The 17,691-nt window shown below is 42.6% G+C and overlaps 1 long non-coding RNA gene across 1 annotated transcript in view; it reads left to right on the top strand.

Annotated features, from left to right (window-relative positions):
* The window catches only part of LOC134143063 (uncharacterized), a 118,965-nt gene extending 111,504 nt beyond the window's left edge, over positions 1-7,461 (top strand). Inside the window, exons 2-3 of the long non-coding RNA XR_009959023.1 lie at positions 693-873; positions 7,362-7,461. This is a non-coding gene — a long non-coding RNA (uncharacterized LOC134143063). The remainder of the gene's footprint in view (positions 1-692; positions 874-7,361) is intronic.
* The last annotated feature ends 10,230 nt before the right edge of the window (positions 7,462-17,691 follow it).

The raw sequence follows: 17,691 nt of genomic DNA, 5'->3' as shown, positions 1-17,691 counted from the left end.
TAAAAAATCATCTTTCAATCAACCCTGGAAATTCACAGATACCTGGTTGTAAGCAATGCGCCTACTCAAGTTGCCCAGATAATGAGAGTTCTCATCCGTTACAGGGTACTATTAACTTAAAACAGCCATGTATTTGAAACACTTAAAGATTTGCCATTACCAATGGAAGTATTTGATCTGTCGAGTTTGATATTCTACCTGGCCTGGCTGGTAACTGAAAATTAGGTGGTCAGCAATTTCTCATTTTTTCTCTAATGCTGATAACATGCATAAACTGCTTTGCTGTAGAAACCAGTTCTGTGCATTGGAGGGAACCTTGATTCATGAATCATGAAGCTAAGTTTTACTAGCAACTCTGCCACTGACTCACCTTTTGGTTGTAAGTGGCTTTGTTACAGAGAAATTATTTAAAATGGCCAGTCCACTAATTTAAGGTTTGTCCATCTTTAAGACTCTTGTCATGTTTTGTAGACATTAATTATTTTCAGCATCAATGAAATTTATTCAAATTAGTTCCCTGAACCATCATCTTATAACACCATCTTTTAATATGGGTAATTGCAAATTCAGTAAATGATCAGAAATGTTAGCAAAAACTTCCTCTTCTTTTGTCAGACATAACAAGTGTCAGTATTTTAAAGTAAAGTCTCCTTCCCCAACTGAACTGTGTTTCTGTGCTGTGTTGTTTGCAGTCTTTCATCTGTGAACTAGGAAGATGAAGGTCTTGTACACCTGAAGGCTTCTTTCCTTCGAACACACTTGGTGAACCTACTAACACTACATGGGGGAAGATGTTCACTCAGACAAAAAAAAAAGTACAAGCAAAGACCAGAGGATCCCAGGAAATACAGAGTAGAAAACAAGGATATACAGGTGAGTTTGTACAGATTTTGTAAAGTTTTGTAGGTTTTTCTTCTTGGTAGGCACCAAAAGAGTGAACTACTATTTGAACCACTGTATTTCACCCAAAAGGGTGAACTACTATTTGAAGAACTTTGAAGAACCGTTTAGGTCACAAAGGTGACAACAGAGAGATGTACATGTTCCTTTCACATTTACATGGTAGAAGCTATTTATGCAGGAAATGATACTTGGCAGACTCCATGGAAGAGACTATACAAGGATCAGAGATACAAAGGTGATAAAGGAACAGATACCTTGCCTGATGAAAGGAGGGGCAAAAGATTGGCTCATCTAAATGTAGCAATATAATTTTGAGGGAGGCAGCAATCACTTTCTATAAATATACACAGCAGTTCCCTCCACAATGAGAAAAGACAAAATCAAAGGGGTATCAACTGGTTGTGAATATGTCTGGGCTGGAAATTGAAAGGAGTTCTCTAACTATCACAGCTATTGGGTCTAGAGCAGCTTTCCAAATGAAGAAATGACACAAAAAGCCTGTCACTGTCTCACAGTTAAAGTTGGGTCATTTTAGAAACTGGATTTATGAAGTAACTTCCTTCAACAGTGACAGAAAAACTCAGAGGCTCAGGATGGCCCTTAATCTGATTTTCGTAATACTTGTTCTCCAGCAAAATGAGGCATTACTTTTCCAAGGATCCTCGTATTAACCTTCTGATATGTTTACTTTTGAGCATCTGTGTTTGGATAATTTAATCTTCGTTTTCATCTCTGTCACTGGACTTCTTCAAGGAAACTAAAATATTTTGTAGTAAGAAAAATAGTGCTATTAGGCACATGCTGAAGACAAAATGGAAATACCCCATGCAGTGTAATCTGTTTTTAGTTCATCATATCATTGAAGTATGACTAGTAAAGGAAGACACTGAAAATAAAATGCTTGGCCTCAGAAATAGCAAAAATAAAAGTATTACTAAAAAAATGACTTAATCAGAGTAGAACTAATAATATGGAAAATCTCAGGAGTCAGTCTTCATGTAACAGCTGAGATGATTTCAGAATATTAAAAGAATGCACCTGAAATAACACTTTTTTGCTTTGGGTTACACCATTAGTATTTTAAAGTTTTGATTCTGAGCTACTGTATTTACCCAAAAGCAAAACTAGCTTCTTTTTAAGTTAAACTACTTGGAAAATTGAAGGTCATCTTAAATTCCGTCATCTCCTTTAATGTAGTAATTCAAGTGGTTTTTTTTTTAAAAAAAAAAAAAACAGCAACTATTCAAAAGCTTTCTTTATTTGGGTTACATTGGATGTGGGCAGAAATGATGACCACAAAAGTATCTTACTGTTGTTCCTCTACCTTTCTTTCAAAGTTAACATCTCTCTCCCTTCAGTCTTCAGCCTCTCCTGTAACAACTGATGTAGTTATCTGCCAATAGCATTAGACAATTCTTTGATACCTCTTGAATGCCTAAACTAGCTGAATAGCTATAGGGGTTGGAATGTGAGTTATAGCTCAAAGCCCTGCTGTGCTAGCTACTGTACAAACACACAACAAACAGAGGACCCAGTACCCTCCCCTCAGAAAGTACAAACTAAATGAAATTTAGATTTCTAAGTGTCTGTGTCTAAATTATTAGTTGGTACTAGGTTTGTATTGAGTCTTTCCTCTGTGCGTAATAATGACAATGAGTACTGAGCCCACAAAAAGGATCTTTCTGCCTGTCTTTTTTTTCTCTGGATAGTATATTCTGCATTGCCCACAACAGTGAGTCACCACTTTGCTTTCTTTCCTAACTGTATTTCACTGGGATTGGAGGATCTCAGGTGAATGATGGCTAGTGTTAATTAGCGTTTTTCCAACAGTCATAGTATAGGTAGGCTAATATATGAAATTGAGACTTTGGCCCAAATGCCAAGGTGGCATGTTTTTTACAGCTGAGCTGTAATAATGTAACGGATAATACAAGTACAGTACGTCTATAGACATTGAGATTTGTCTATATCCTAGTACTAAAAACTTCTTCATTAATTTTCTTCATTAATGACAGTTTATATTACATTGCATTGTGATACAGTCTTTTTTATATGTCTAAAATAAGTTACAATGGTAATCTAAATCTATGATGTGATTGAAGGGTAGAGAAAGAGAAATAAGAGCAAGCAAAGTGGAACACAAAACTGGAAGCAGAATGACTGATGGGGTGGATATTCAAGGAAGTGCTTTTGGACAATGGTGAGAAGAGTGCTGGGGAGAAGGGTATTACAGAAGTTAGCAGGAGATGTATTCATCAGCAGAAGTTATTTAAGGCAGGCTAGAATCGCACTGCTTTAGGTCCTAAAATTTGTCAGGCTCCAGCCAATTCTAAGGCGACTTCAACTTTTCTCTCTGATTCCCACCAATGAGATATGCACAGGGTAAGGTTCTTACCTGCCTTAGTAGAAAGCATGCATGCAGTAGCCCTAAGGACAGGCTTCAAAGTGCATACCACAAATCTAAGGTAAATTTAATAGAAATAATATAAAAGTCTCTATTTGTCTTGGGCTCCAGTTACAATCTCTACTAGCTGTCTTAAGACTAGATTTTTGTCTTCAACAGAACAGTTTCCTTTTGCTCTCAGCACTCACAGTAAAACCAGTAAATGGCAGTGGGTGGGTCTCATGATCTTCTCTTTCTGTTTCCCTTTCTGCTTACCCACCAGAAGCACCAGTTTAAGTCCTGTTTATTCAAGTGTACTCAGATCACAAGTTGCATGGGTTTATCTGAAGATTTCTAATCCCATTTGCACCTTTCCTGCAAAGTCACACTCTCCAGCAACAGCTTTATTCTCAAATAAATGTATTTAGAAAGTCCAGTAGCCTTAGTACTTGTGCAACACATAAGACTTTTCCTAGCATAAACACAGGAAAGTATATGGACAGGTAGCAGGTAAGTTTGTTTCAGACTGACTGGGAATGCCTCAGTGAGTGAGGACTTCTAAACGCTGTAGCTCTATCGATCTTAGCAGCGCTCCAGCTAGCTATGTGCATTGAGGAGCTGGTGATGTGAACATGTGCTGAAAGCACTTAGCATTCTCTATTCTGGAATTTAGGAAGTTTCTATGTGTATTTCCTAGATGTAGTTTGTTCATCTCTGAGGATCAGCTAGGCAGAGTTTCTGCTATAAGAGCAGAGTGTCTGGGAAAACCTCCCATCTAAACACAAATTTTCATCAATATTCACAGTGAAACGTTAAACTAGATAGTTATGGGTATTTGTATGAAGGAGGCTAAGCTCACCTAAAGCAGTCAAATATATATATTTTTTGACTGGGATCAAAAATAATTAGGAAACCTTTTTTGTGTGTGTGTCTTTGATGCTCTCATGAGAACAGAACAGGCCTGTTCTAAAGCTTCAGTGTCAGGGAGTAGCAGGGCTGCCTGCTCCCCAGGGAAGGCGAGTGGGAGCCGTGGCGCGGTGGGCATGGCCATGCCCTTGCTGCTGGTGCATCGGCCCCCGGCACAGAAAGCAGGGCAGGCCCAGGGCAGGAACCAGCTTTAGCCAAGCATCCAGCAGGTCAGGAGAGCCAGTGTGATGAGGCAGGTCTGAAGTCAAGCGAAGAAGTCAGCGGTGCCGAGAGGTATGAGATCAGGCACAAGCATATCCTCAGTATAGCTTGTGCGGGGCTCAGTGCCAAGACCCTCAGCTTAAAAGTGGCTCCTGAGCAAAAGGCAGGGCAGGCCCCAGCTTCTCACTGCGCTTTCTTACAACAGCCTCACAACAGCACAGGTTACAGCTGCACCGTGAGAGCCCCATCCTTGAGCAGAGGCAGCTAAGCCCCGGGGCAAAGCAGATGCGCTTAGGGCCCTGGCTTGCGAATGTGCTGGGCGTCCCTTCTTTTGCTGGCATTTGGGACTGGACCTGTGAATATGAAGTGGGCTGGCTTGGACTTGTATCTGTTTGCTCAGACTTGGATGTCACTGTTATACAAAGAAATCCAAGGTGCTTGTTTATTTATGGATAATCTTCATCCCAGTAAGACTATGGCTTAGGCTATAATTTCAGCGAAGTATGTAACGGTGAGTGGTTTTTTTTTGTTTTGTTTTGTTTTTTTTTGTTTTGTTTTTTCTTTGGTACAGCCCTTTTGTCAAATTAAGATAGTTCAAATGCCAAAAGCTTTAGAAACAGGAAAATTAATGATTTGCCTATTCCAGTGTGTAAGGATGACAGTAACTAATCATATCTGGTATTTACATACCATTATTCAGGCAAATTTACAGAGGAGGTATCATTATTATTTGCATAATCCAGAGGAGGAAAACAAGCCTCAGAGAGGTCAAATGAGAGGTGAGCCAGCACATTTGAGGTCAGTTGTCTAAGAATAAATGTATTTGGCACATGAAAGCAGATAGATTTCCCCTCCTTCTCCTTCCCTCCAAGACACTGAACATCCACAGCTTGTTTTGAAATTTTTGAGAACTCAAGGGTTTCTGAAAATCAGTCTGTGTTGGTGGCCACTTGTACTTCTAAACAGACACATAACTTTAGGCACTCTAGTTTGAGTTAAGTGACTTGCCTATGAAGAAGTCACGCACAGCTCTTACAGAGGGGTAGAAACTGGGAGCCACAATCTGAGTCCTATCTGCATCCAGTTTTGTTATAAAGCAAGTAACTCAGGAATGATAGGGTGAAAGCAATTTTCAGTTTGTTTTCCACTAGTTGCCTAGCTAATATCTTGTCTGATTTTTAGTTCTAGGCTTGCTCACAGCTGTTGGGGGGAGGGGGAGGCTGTGGGGTCTGCAGAGTACATTTTTGCTGAGGCAAAGCTTCCTCACCCTCAGACATGCCATTTTCCTTTGACTTTTCACTTGCTAGTTAGAAACACATTCCACATCTGGGACTGAGACTCTGTACAAGTCCCAGGAAGAAGCCTACACACTTGGCTTCCAAAAGGCTGTGTGAAGTTCATTGCACCATTTCCCATCACTCAAGAGCACCCAGCTGTAATCAGCATCTCCACCAAACCTCCAACTCACTTTGAGGTTAGTCAAAATCCCAGAATACTGATTTCCCCCAGAAATGTATGCTTCATACATTACCAGCTGGGCCTAGGGTCTGTAACCTTTTGGAAACAGCCTCCAGATGGTATTAGCCTGGAACTGGAGTGTTTCCAAAGATCTGAGGAGCCCCACTTAGCCCTCAGCAAAGGAGCATTGCTGGCTACCTGTTTCTATTGCAAGTACTGAACTGCTCTTTCCCAAGACAATTCTCAACTGGCCAGATAACTTTCTGTTAAATCTGATGTGCAGTATGGCTTTTACTTAAAAAGAACGATCTAACACAGTAGCTCTATAGCTCTGCAGCTATAGCTAGCTGCTCTTACTGTAGGATCTTATAAGGATGTAGACCTCTGTTAATACAGCTACAAGATAAACAGTTTTTCATGTTCACCTCTTTGGCTGGGTAGGACATGTCTAGGATCCTTTCTTTCCTTCCCTACTCCCTGGAGTACTGTAGAAGTTTTGTGGAGGAGCTTGCATGGTGAACCAAATCTGCCGCAGAACAGCATTTATTAATGCAGCTCACTCACCTATTCCAAATATCACAGTTGTCTTCACATTTGAAAAGCAATTAAAAGCAACAGTACGTAATATATTACATCTACAGTTTCCTCAACCATGGCAAACTGCCCTGGGAACTCCAAACTTCAAACAACAACCCTTCCTTCTATTTGCAAAGGGGATGCATAATGGAAAAGTAATTCCCATTTTTTTTTGTTTGTCCTTTTTAAGCCCTCTGCAGGACCACAACCTCCGGAATACTGAAATTAAAAAATGAAGTTACCTGAGCAATATGGGGTTTATTATTCTGGAGTATAAAAGCATAAGCTCTAGTAAAAACAAATATTAATCATGGATTGCTGAGTGTGATGCACGCCCTGCACAGTGTTCATGTCTCACTGGCTACAGGTTTGTCTGGTTAGTGACACGCGCTAACATTCATTGGCTAAATGATCTTACGCCCACAATAAAAATAGAACAAATCTGCAGGGGATGTGAGTTGACATAGCTCCACTTACTGTTAACAGTTCTTCATTCTTTATATAGCATAGTCCTATATGCAATATATAGTAAGTAAGTAGTATCATCAACTTGAAAACGAAGAGGTAGAGGTAAGATATGTGAGGCTCATTTGAGGCCATAATGGAACCAAGAACTGAAGATGAGACAACTCCAGGCCCATATTTGTGAATGTGAATTGTTTGATGGTGTGTGTCTCGTCTTACTGGATCACAGCTCTTGCAAGACACTTTAGTTTGCAGATAGATCCTTTATTTCGAAAGGATTTGTTAGGTTTAAACTGGATGTTATTACAGAAATGTATCATATTTCATGTTGCTTTATCCTTCTGCTCTTTCAGCTATTTCTCTTTCTCAACTGAACTTGAAAGTAAGTGTCTTGCAGGAGATTCACAATACTGATTGGATTTGTTTGGTATTTGTTGAGGCATTGTAGGAGTTATACCATGAAGAACGCTGGTCTGAGGAAGGCAAGCAACCTGTGCACCACACCCAGATGTTCCCTCATATCCCTCAGGAGAATACCAAGCCCTGCAGTGTGGGTAGGTACAGAATACTCCTAGTCTACACCAGGTCTGTATTTGAAGCTGACCAGGAACAGAGTTTAATTTTACATTTTACATATTTTACATTTTACAGGAGTCTTGAGCTGCTATTAGGATAGTTCTGAACAGCATAACTCTCAAACTGATGTCTCTTGTACAGCTTGCACAAATCCAGTGATCATATTTAAAATGTCACTGTAATATTTTGAACAAATTTGAACAGTTGTTGTCCTTAAAATTCTTGTGGTTTGAATAAAAGTTTATAAACTGGTAAGAACACTAAGTACAACTCAGACAAAAGTCTCTACCCATTTAAGATTTCTAGTATCTTAGTCACAAAACAACTTCTTTTGTGATTTTGGCCACACCCGAACAACAGGCAGAAAATAGCCTGGAAGTAACATCAGGTGCAGGCCATCTAATCCAAACCATTGGCAGAGGCTCATTCGTGTTCAAACTCAAGGCTCAGGCTTTGAATAAACTACAAAATGTCATTCCAGATGAAAGCAATACAGCTGATTTGTGTATTTTAACAACCATGAAATACCAAGGAGCCTAAAGTCTTTTTGTTTACAAATAGCAGATCATCGAACCCTGCACAATGAATCTGCAGCTTGTGCAGTTGGCTCTTGAGTCATGTTTGCATTCAGGTAGACATTATTCATGTATGATCCATGCAGGCTTGCTCTGTGAACAGGAGGTGCTCCACAGCTGCAGCCACGGTCCAGCACTGGCTCCTTTTCTCTGATGCATCACCTGAGGGACCAGACAGGGCCCTCCATAAGTGGCAGGAGGGGCTGCAGCTCTGGACTTTGGCTGAGAACCATGAGGACTGAATATGGGGCCTTCGGTGAGCCATTGCACATTAGTGCCTGGCATTCCTTTCCTGTGACCGGAGAGAGGCTGTTTTGCATGCATGAAACAGATACAGACTTGTGTGTTTTGAAATACCATAGTTGGGATGCAGATCTGGGCTTGCCTGGTTGAAGCTGTTTGTAGCCAAACTTGTCATCTGGCATCATATGGAGGTGCAGATCTGTCATGAAATCTGGATCTGCTCTTTAGAGTTCAAACCTATGGTCCTCATCTAGAGAAGCTGTGCACCATAGAAGCAGGACCTTCCTCACTGTTAGTGATGATTTGGGGTTACGGTGCTGTCAGTGTCCAGGATGGAAACATTAGAGTTACTGTCGTGTATCAGGCCAGTGATCTGCTTAGCCTAGAAATCTCATCTCCAGCCTGGTCATTACCGTATCTGATGTGACCCTTCCTGAGGAGAGTGGAAATGGCCTCAGGAGGAGCCTGCATTTTAAATAATCTTCCCGCAGGTGATGCATCTTTCTAACTGTCGACATCCACGCCGATTTCTGAATGAGGCGTGACGCTTTGTTCTTAACCCTCTGCAGTGCAGCCTTTCCTGCTGTCCCCGCGTCCCTGTTTGAGCGGCACACAGGGTGGGAGCCGCCGGAAGGCTCGGGGGCGGCAGTGCGGGGGGAGGCAGCCCCCCTCCTGCTCCGCCGGCGGCCGCGGGCGGGCGGCGCGGGCCCCGGGAGGCGGGAGGCAGCCGCCGCTGCCGCCCGCGGCGGCGCTGGAGCTGGCGCTGGCGCTGGCGCTGGCGCTGGAGCGGGGGCGCCCCCGCGCGGCCGCCGCCCGCCCTGCGGCCCGGCCCGGCCCGGCCCGGCCCGGTTCGGCGCCCGTGGCTGCGCCGCGCGGCTGTTAAAAGGTGCAGAAAGCCGCCTGCACAGCACGGGCCTGCACAGAAGCCTCGGCCTTGCTGAACCTGCCGCAGTTTTCAAAACTCGCGCAGCTCTACTTGAAATGTGGGAGCCCCATTGCTAGCGCACCCAGCTGCTGCATCCTCTGGTGAGGGTGGCCACAAGGACTCAGGTCCCAAACCTCTGCTTTTTCAGTGTACCTGAGAGCAGCTGCAAGTTTCATCCCTCACAGCTGTTGTCTTGCCCTCTGATATCAAGTGGGTTTCGCACCACTTTCTATCACTCTTCCAGATGTACACAATTGACTTGCTGTTGGACTTCACAGACTTTATTCTAACGTTCGTCATATCCAGCTCACATATGTTTGGCTTCCCTCTGGATCACTCCCCTTTCCACTGCTAAATGCTTGTGCTGTTTACTGAACCGTGGATTTATGAAAGCACCAAGGTCTATTTACAGTGAAGCATCTTGTGAGACCAGAGTTTAAAATTATAAATCTGTTAGGAAATGAAAAGGGGAATTGCATTATGGTTGATATGTGTGCACTCCGCAGAGGGGAAAGTTGGAAAAGACTTTGAAGCCCTTTCAGGCTTCAGAAGAATAAAGTGTATCAGTAAATATAAACCAAGTGAGAAGACCATGCAAAAAATTGCTCTGAAGGCAGCTGCTGCTTTGGTATCTTAGGATGGACACTTTTTGTTTTCCTAAAGGCTGCAAACCTCTGCTGAGCAGTGTGAACAATTTGTGCAGGCCCAGCTGGAGGCCTGAGGGAGCATTCAGAGCCTGTATTAGGGATTATGAGATCCTACTCAGCTCCTTCAGGCAGTACGGGCTCAGCTCCGTCCAGCCTTCGCACCCAAGGCTCAGGCTGAAGGGTGCAAATGGTAGTGAGTGCTGCTTGCGTGTCCGTGGCGACCTGGGCAGATCCCTCCATGAGAGTTAGGTTTCGGTAGGTAAGACTGGCCTGATCTATTCTTTGGGAGCCCAAGGTGGCAATAGTGATCCAAGGAACTCTGGAGGACTTCATCCTCTTGTTCTGAGACCTAGGAGCCTAATTATCTGGCAAAAGTCTAAAGCTACCTGAAATAGTGAAGTCCAGAAGGAAATATGAGGACTAGCTTCTTAATGGAAAGCATAGGTTTGTAGCGTTTAACAGTTCCTTTCTGTTCCTTCTCCCTTTTAGTCTGTATCATGAAACTTGTGACTTTAAGGATGACTGTGCCTGATTTGAGTCCCAGTTTGTTTGTACTCTAAATCTTTTTTTAAGAAGTTTGGTACCCTAGAAAGGGTGAGCATTAAGGAATTATGACTAGTCCTGTCTCTTCTGATGCTACTTTAACAGTCCTTAGCTTCCTTCGTGGTTCTCTCTTAAAGTACTCAGTGGAGCTGAAGGGAAAATAATATTGGACTGTTTATATGAAATGTTTGGATGTCTTGCCAGGCTGTAAGGCCCAAATAAAGTCTTCTTTGCCCTGAAATCATGTTTCTAGCATCTGCTTCCCTCACTGGACCACAGCAGATTACTCTTCCCCATTACAATGAAGACAACATGTCTGGTGGGCAAAGCAGGCCTGAGAGCAGGGCTAGGAGCTGGCAGGAGAAAGACTCTTTCAGCTCTCATCCTCAGACCTCTTACGGTCAAAATCTGACTTCAGCAAGAGCTGGGCACTGTGTACCTAAGGGCTTAACCACACATTGCCCTTGGAGTCAGAGAGGCTGCAGCAGGATGTGGAAACTGCCTGACAGCCTCCCCATGCCCTGCTTCTCCTTTTCCCCCCTTCCCACCACCTGCAGGCCTTCTAAGTGGAGCAGGAACCGCTAAATGTGGATTACAAGGAGACTGTTCCCCACAGTAAAGACAGTATGCTCAGGAGTGCTGTTCAGGGGCCTGCCTTTTCCAAAGGGCTGTGGGAACATGTGGGTATATGCTATCCACCCTCCTGCTGTTAGTTCCTCAGGCTACCTGGGAAATGTGCAGAGCTGGAGCAAGGCAAATCAATATACACTTCTGCAAGCCAGAAGTGATGATGCTTTGAGATGTCAGCTTCTCTTTTGTTGTTGTAGGAGCAGGTGTGATTTAAACTCCGACACAGATTATCACCCAACCAAAGGGGATAGATAACGCCAGAGTTATGTGGTTGTCTCAGTTGAGCGTAAACCTACACTTGCTGAAAGGGCTGGTTGTACCTTTTCCCCATTACCAGCCATTCTTCCTGCACGTCTCTTGTGTCACACACATGTTTGTGCGGCCATGCTCTGGACCTGTGCAGGCAACTGATCTGACTGAAAGGTACCCAGGTTTTTGGAGCTGGTCAGGTTCATAGAATCATAGAATGGTAAGGTTGGAAGGGACCTCCGGAGATCATCTAGTCCAACCCTCAGCATAGCTCATATGGGGATAGAACCTGTGACCTTGGCATTAGCAGCATCACGCTCTAACCAACTGAGCTAAACCTGCCCCTGTTGCTTTTCATATGGATCAGTCTCCTGATTGCAGTCGCTCGTTGGCTGCACGAGAACCTGAGAACTGCTGTACAGCATCTGAAACAAAGGTGCAGCGAGTTACAGTGGCCTGAGTGAATACTTACAAAAGAGTAAAAATAGGGCATCTAGACTTCCTCCTAATACTCTCCTACCCTGGATGTACTTTCAGCTTCAGGAGTTACTGAGAAATGTGTTTTCTATTTTCTACCTGTTATTTAGTAACTTTGGGGAGGAGGGCTGTTTCATTAACTTATTCAGTCCACCCTTGACTGCGTGTAGAGCTTCATCATTCACAATATCCTTTGGCAATGAATAGCACAGGCTGGACGCCCATTGCATGAAGAGCCACTTTCTTCTTTTGTTTGTTTTGAACTAGGCTCCTACTAGTATCCTCTGATGCCCCATGAGTCTTGTATGGGAAGAGAGAGTGAAGAATGGATTCCTTTCCCTCCTTTCCTCTGCCACTCCTTATTTTATGAACAAGTTTCATGTCACTTTTTGTTGATGTCCTTGCTAGTCTGAAGAGTCCCAGCTTCCTTAGTGTTCTCTTGTACAGTGACATTCAGTATCTTTGGCCATTCTTGTTGCCCTTCCTTCTTGTGACTGGTAACAGTCAACTCAGAGTCCATCACTTTATATGTAAAGTTGGGATATATTTTTTCACCTTTGAACATCATCTGACATTTATCTGCAATGAATGCAAGTCCAGGCAAAAGAAAAGCAGCGGGAAAAAGCAAACATGAGAGTGGAAGAGGGTGAGATGCTGCCTTTTGGGGGCAATGTGCAGTTGTGTCATTAAAATAAACGTGATCATGCAACCTTAGCTTTGTTTCTCAAGTGCACAAGGGGTGTTTGTTGTTTTAAGAATTCCTCTTGTGGAGGAACCACCTCTGTATCAGGTCTGGTCTAGTTCCTTGCACCTCATGTGCTCATTAACACTGAGCCAATTACTTGAATTAATTAAGCAAATGCTTACCCTCCTTGCCCCCGCCCCACTCCGTTTTCTAGCATTTTGTATCTTTTGATTTCTTAAAGGTCTTCCCTCTCCCAATGTATGCGCATGTTTATTTTTTCCTTATTGCCCCTTCCTAACAGAAAGCTATTTGAAGGGATCCTAAAGAGATGCTCTTAGTGGAGGCCAGGCTTTAAGCTGAGGTTTTCCAGGCAAACTGTTAATCCCAGCAGTTAGAGGTTCTCCTGCCTGTAGTGTGTCACATGAGAGAAGCAAGTAGCACTCTCAGCATGGAAAATCTTAATTCACAGTCTAGTTCTCCTGGGTGCTAGAAGATCCCCTTTCAGGTCTTTGATTTCTCCCCTGTTGTTGTGCATGTGCAAACACAGTATGGCATTGTTATTTTCAGAAAAACACAAGAAATTAATAATTGAAATAAGTTTGTTTGTTTGTCATAGTATATCCTGGTGCTTAGGGATGTTTTGCAGCAGGAGGTTTCTGAGATACAACCAAAAGGGATGAATACCCCCTAACTAGCCCATCTTGATGTTAGAGGTTTGACAGGCAGCAATTCCCAGAATTAATGATTTAGTGAAGTGAATTGTGGTAGGAGCCTCAGGTACACTTCAGCATTTTACTTTGAATTTCCCCCTTCCTTTTTATACATAATACTTACGGAATTTTTTAAATAGATTATTAGAAAATTCATTTGAAAAGATGTACTTGGTTATATTGTATAAATCAGATATTTTCCTCAAATTTACTCCTGTATATCTGTCAATTCCCCTTTAAATAATTGAAAGATACTAAGCAGTCGAGATGATTTCGTAAGTGCAGAAAATCTCTTTAATCATAAAAAAATCATTCTAAATGATAGTTTGTGATTTCTCCACTGAGGTAAACAGCAGGAAAGAAAGGAGAAAGCTCAATTTCTTCTCAGTCCTTTCTGTACAATATTTTTTTTTACTTGGAGTTCTGCCTATGTAATGGTGTTCAGATATGACTTGTTGCAGCTCTTTTTATCTCCTTTTATTCTTGTACATCAGTACGAAAGTACTTGCTGGCCTATGCAAATAAGCAGCCCATCTCTAAAGAGCTCTGTTTACCTGAAATAAGAACATAATAGCAGTTCAGCAGAGGAAATGATTTGTGGTGAGAGGGCAGGGTCACCTGCTTCAAGATCCTGATGTAGGATTAGATTTTAACAAGGGAACACTAATAAATGAGCACAAAGAGGGTGCTAAAAGCACAGAGGACAGCAAGAGCAAAAGTAATGTGAAGAGGAGGAGATGCACAGTTGAAGCTGGTTGAAAGGAGTATAGTTTGAAACCAGGGAGAGAATGGAAAATACTCCAAAACATGGACCTAAAAGCAAAGGTGTTTCTAAGGATTGCAGTGTGAGGAATGCAGAATAAATTTCCTTAAACTGGAAGCATTTGCTTAGCTAATTAAACTTCAGAACTAAATACCGTAAAATAAATATCGTGGATGTATTTTCAATCTTCTGGCAGGGTAGCTGTCCTAGCACTTGGCATTCTTTACACCTGGGAATGATTTATGTGTTCAGTTATTCAGCATTAGCCTGAGTTGCACGTAAATTAACCTTTGCAGTGAATACTTAGGGGAGACATTTACTTGCATATTTTGCAGTAGCTCTCCAGCGCAAAGATTGCTGCTGCCACTAGATGTCTCTCGGCGATGCTTTCTTGAGGACATCCAAGCATCTCAAATATTTAGTGGCCAAAGCTCTTTTGGTGCAATACCCAGTCTGTGTTGGTTGGTTGTATAAAACATTAGGCTTGGTAGAATTCAGGCAGCCAGAGGCAATTGAGAGTAAATATTCTTTTCACTTAATCCAACGCTTGCTCCACTGCTACTGTACTAAGTATAAACTTTGTAACTAATAAACAAAGTGAAAAAAGGTATTGCTGACATAGGAGGCCAAATCCTGTGTCTGCAGTCAGATAAATTTCTGCAGGAATTAGTCTCTGAGCAGACGGACAAACAAGTACATACAAATTCTATGCACAAAGTGGGCTTGGTGTCATCTATAAGAAAGCTGCATCTCTAAATCTTACGGAGATTGTAGCTCAGAATTATGCCAATCACAGCGTATCATATGCAGAAAAGAACCAATGTTATAGCAGAGAAACAGATGTTGCCAGTGGTCTCGGACAGTCATTTGTGCCCCACACACTAATGATCTAGGCAGTCACTTTTGTAGTCTCAGTGTTGATAAATATGCTATAGAAAATGCTGAAGAAACTGTCAACTACCAGTAAATGCATACCTTTCCAAAAGAATGAGAGGATTATACTTTCTGATGAAACTGTTAGAAAATAGATCAAAATAAATAAGCAGTGTTTGGGTTTAGAGAACCTCTAAGGTGTTGACAAAAAAAAATAAGGGCATAATATGGAGCTATCCTCAAAGCAGCCTGTTGTGCCAAGAGAAAATAGATCTCAAGGGAGCTCCAGAGGTGATGTGTGTGCCTGTAAAACATTTGAGTTACGTTCTGTAATGGCATTTCCAGTGACATGCAAAAATCAATACAAATAAGTTTTTAACTCTTCTGTTTTCCCCTGTTGAAACTGAGTGTGCTTTAGGAATAGCACTTTCAAGTCCTTGTTTGGCATCATGAAGGCAGCAAGTAACCAGGGCTGGATCACTGTACCCAGCCCGACTACAGTCATATTCAGGCTCCTGCAAGGCGCTGTGCCCATAGCACCAGCAGTGCCTGCGGGGGCGTCCAGTGGAGGCAGGGACAGTCCGTGCTTTCACCTGCTCCGTGCCTGCCTAAGAGCTGAGATCTTGCCGGAGCTAAGACAGGTGTTAGTTCTGCAGACTTTTTTTCAGCCCGCAGGTGTGATTTCCATGGGGTGGTTGCTCTTCCCTTGAGAACAACAGCCTAGTGCGGCAGCTATGGAGAAACCACCAAGTGCAACTTGCTCAGAGCCAAGAGCTACATTAGGTTTGGCCCGTAACTGTAACGACAGCACTTATTTTTTAATGTAAACATAAAATACTTTGTCATTCTTTCTCTGACCCACCCACCGGCTTATCTCTCTTTGCTGTACTGAGGTCACTCTAAGTTAGTTCCTTTCTAGTCTGTCTGGATCCTTGCCCCCTTATACATTCTGACCTTTTTTTTTTTTGTCTTTGAATATATATGTGAAAATGCCTTTTATCGGAGAGGCCTGTCCTTGCACAGTTCGCTGCCTCTGTCTGCGTGGGGTCCCCGGCTATGGGACTGTATTGCTTTATATGCACCTAGGCTATGCGCTATCCAACTGCACACGTACATGCAAGCCTCTACTTGAGTCCGCTTACCCACATCTTTGTGACTAGAAAGACGGTTTTGCTTCATTCATGTGCACACACCTCTGTGATTTGCAAGTCTTTGAGAAACAAACAGCCATGAGCTAGCGTCTTCTGCTGCTGTGATGTATTTTTTGTTAGTACTGTTGGAATATAAAGTAAGGACATTAAACATGGAAATAATACCCTCGTCTGCAGTACAGAAATTCCTTTGAACTTTTTGAGGAGTTCTGAATGTGCAAATATTTGTGTTTCCACAAAGTCAGGTGCATTTGCCTTGTGCCCTTCAAAGGCAGGAAGTCTGTGTCACTGCAGACTCACAATGGTGTATTCTTAATGGGGATCCCAACCCAAACTGACAGATCTTAGATGTAATTTTTTTACTCTGTCAAGAACCATCTTTTTTTCTTTTGCATTTTATTTTTATTAACAAGATACAAAGAGCAAAGTACATTCAGAAGGAGACACAGGAAGCAATAAAATTTGCAGCCACTCCACATAAAAGTGTCTCAGGAGTATGACAAATGTTTAGTGGGGTTTTAATTGTAAATGGCAATCCACGCTGACGGCAGAGTTTTCAGGAGACATCTAGTGAGAGCAGCATGTTTAATTCAGAGTGGCACCACGGTATTATCTTCACTCAAAATCCAGACCAAGAGGAAAATGTCTGTATCTGTTCATTTTGGAGGCGCAAATCTGAATTGTGCTCACTCCTTGGCCCCTACCCTGCTGTGAGTAGGGAACTCTCTCATGAAGAGAGTTCACTGTCCCCCTCTCTGCCTCATTTCTCTCTTGGTAAAACATGGTTTGCTTCATTTAGTCCCACAGGTTTTTTGTCTGTTAATGGGGAGTATACGTCACTGTTTTACCATTTTTCTGCCCTGGGAACCAGGCCCATCAAGGTCTTCCTCACTACCTGCTTTCCATTTTATCACATACGTGGAGAACTGAAGCCTGGACAAGCTGGAGAGTCTAGCTACTGGGTGGAGGCTTCGCTGTGGCTCCCAGATACCCTCTTCCTGCATTTGTTGGCTCAGGCTCTGTTTGTAAACAGTCACAGGCCCTCTCTTTCGGATTGTTCTTTGGAGCTAGATTTTCTTTTGATGATGAACAGGATGTCTGTGCTAATTAATTTATTTTTCTCGGGGTAGGAAATTGCTGCTAATGTTCTTTGAAGAGTCCTGTGAGCCATCTCCCCTCACATAAACATTCAGGCGATTTTGGTTAAAGTGTTTATTTTTTTTAACAATGCATAAATGTTAATCTGGCTGTTTTATGAAGGAGAGGCTTTACAGGCTCCTCTAAAAATGTCAGGGTCCTGTTTAAACAGTTGCTGTTTAAACTGAGATGAAACACTGGACTAAGGGGATTCAGAGATGAAAAATGAAAACTGGTATTTTCTGTTAACAGGTATTATTTGAAAGTTGCTTGCTTGTGCAAATGATGGTTAAATAGCCTTGGAGATCGATTGCTTCTGTATCTATTCATCTATACTTACCCCATGGACATTGTCAATGAGAACACATTCTTCCTGCCTTAGCCCTCAGTAGAAAGGACTTCTGCCTGGGGATGAGAGGAAAGCTCAAGCTCTGTAAGCTTTGGCTTCCTGAGACTGCCAGGAGGGGCCAGTTTGTGCCAATTAAGGCAGTGACTTTTGTCACCAGATTGATACTACTTCACATTTGATAATGGCCATGGAGTCTGTGATGATTAAAAGTTGCTTCAGAGGTGTCCTAAATTCAGATTAATCTC

The sequence above is a fragment of the Rhea pennata genome, chromosome 7 (genome assembly GCF_028389875.1).
Source record: "Rhea pennata isolate bPtePen1 chromosome 7, bPtePen1.pri, whole genome shotgun sequence".
Lineage (NCBI taxonomy): Eukaryota > Metazoa > Chordata > Aves > Rheiformes > Rheidae > Rhea > Rhea pennata.
This window is presented reverse-complemented; position numbering and strand designations above follow the sequence as displayed.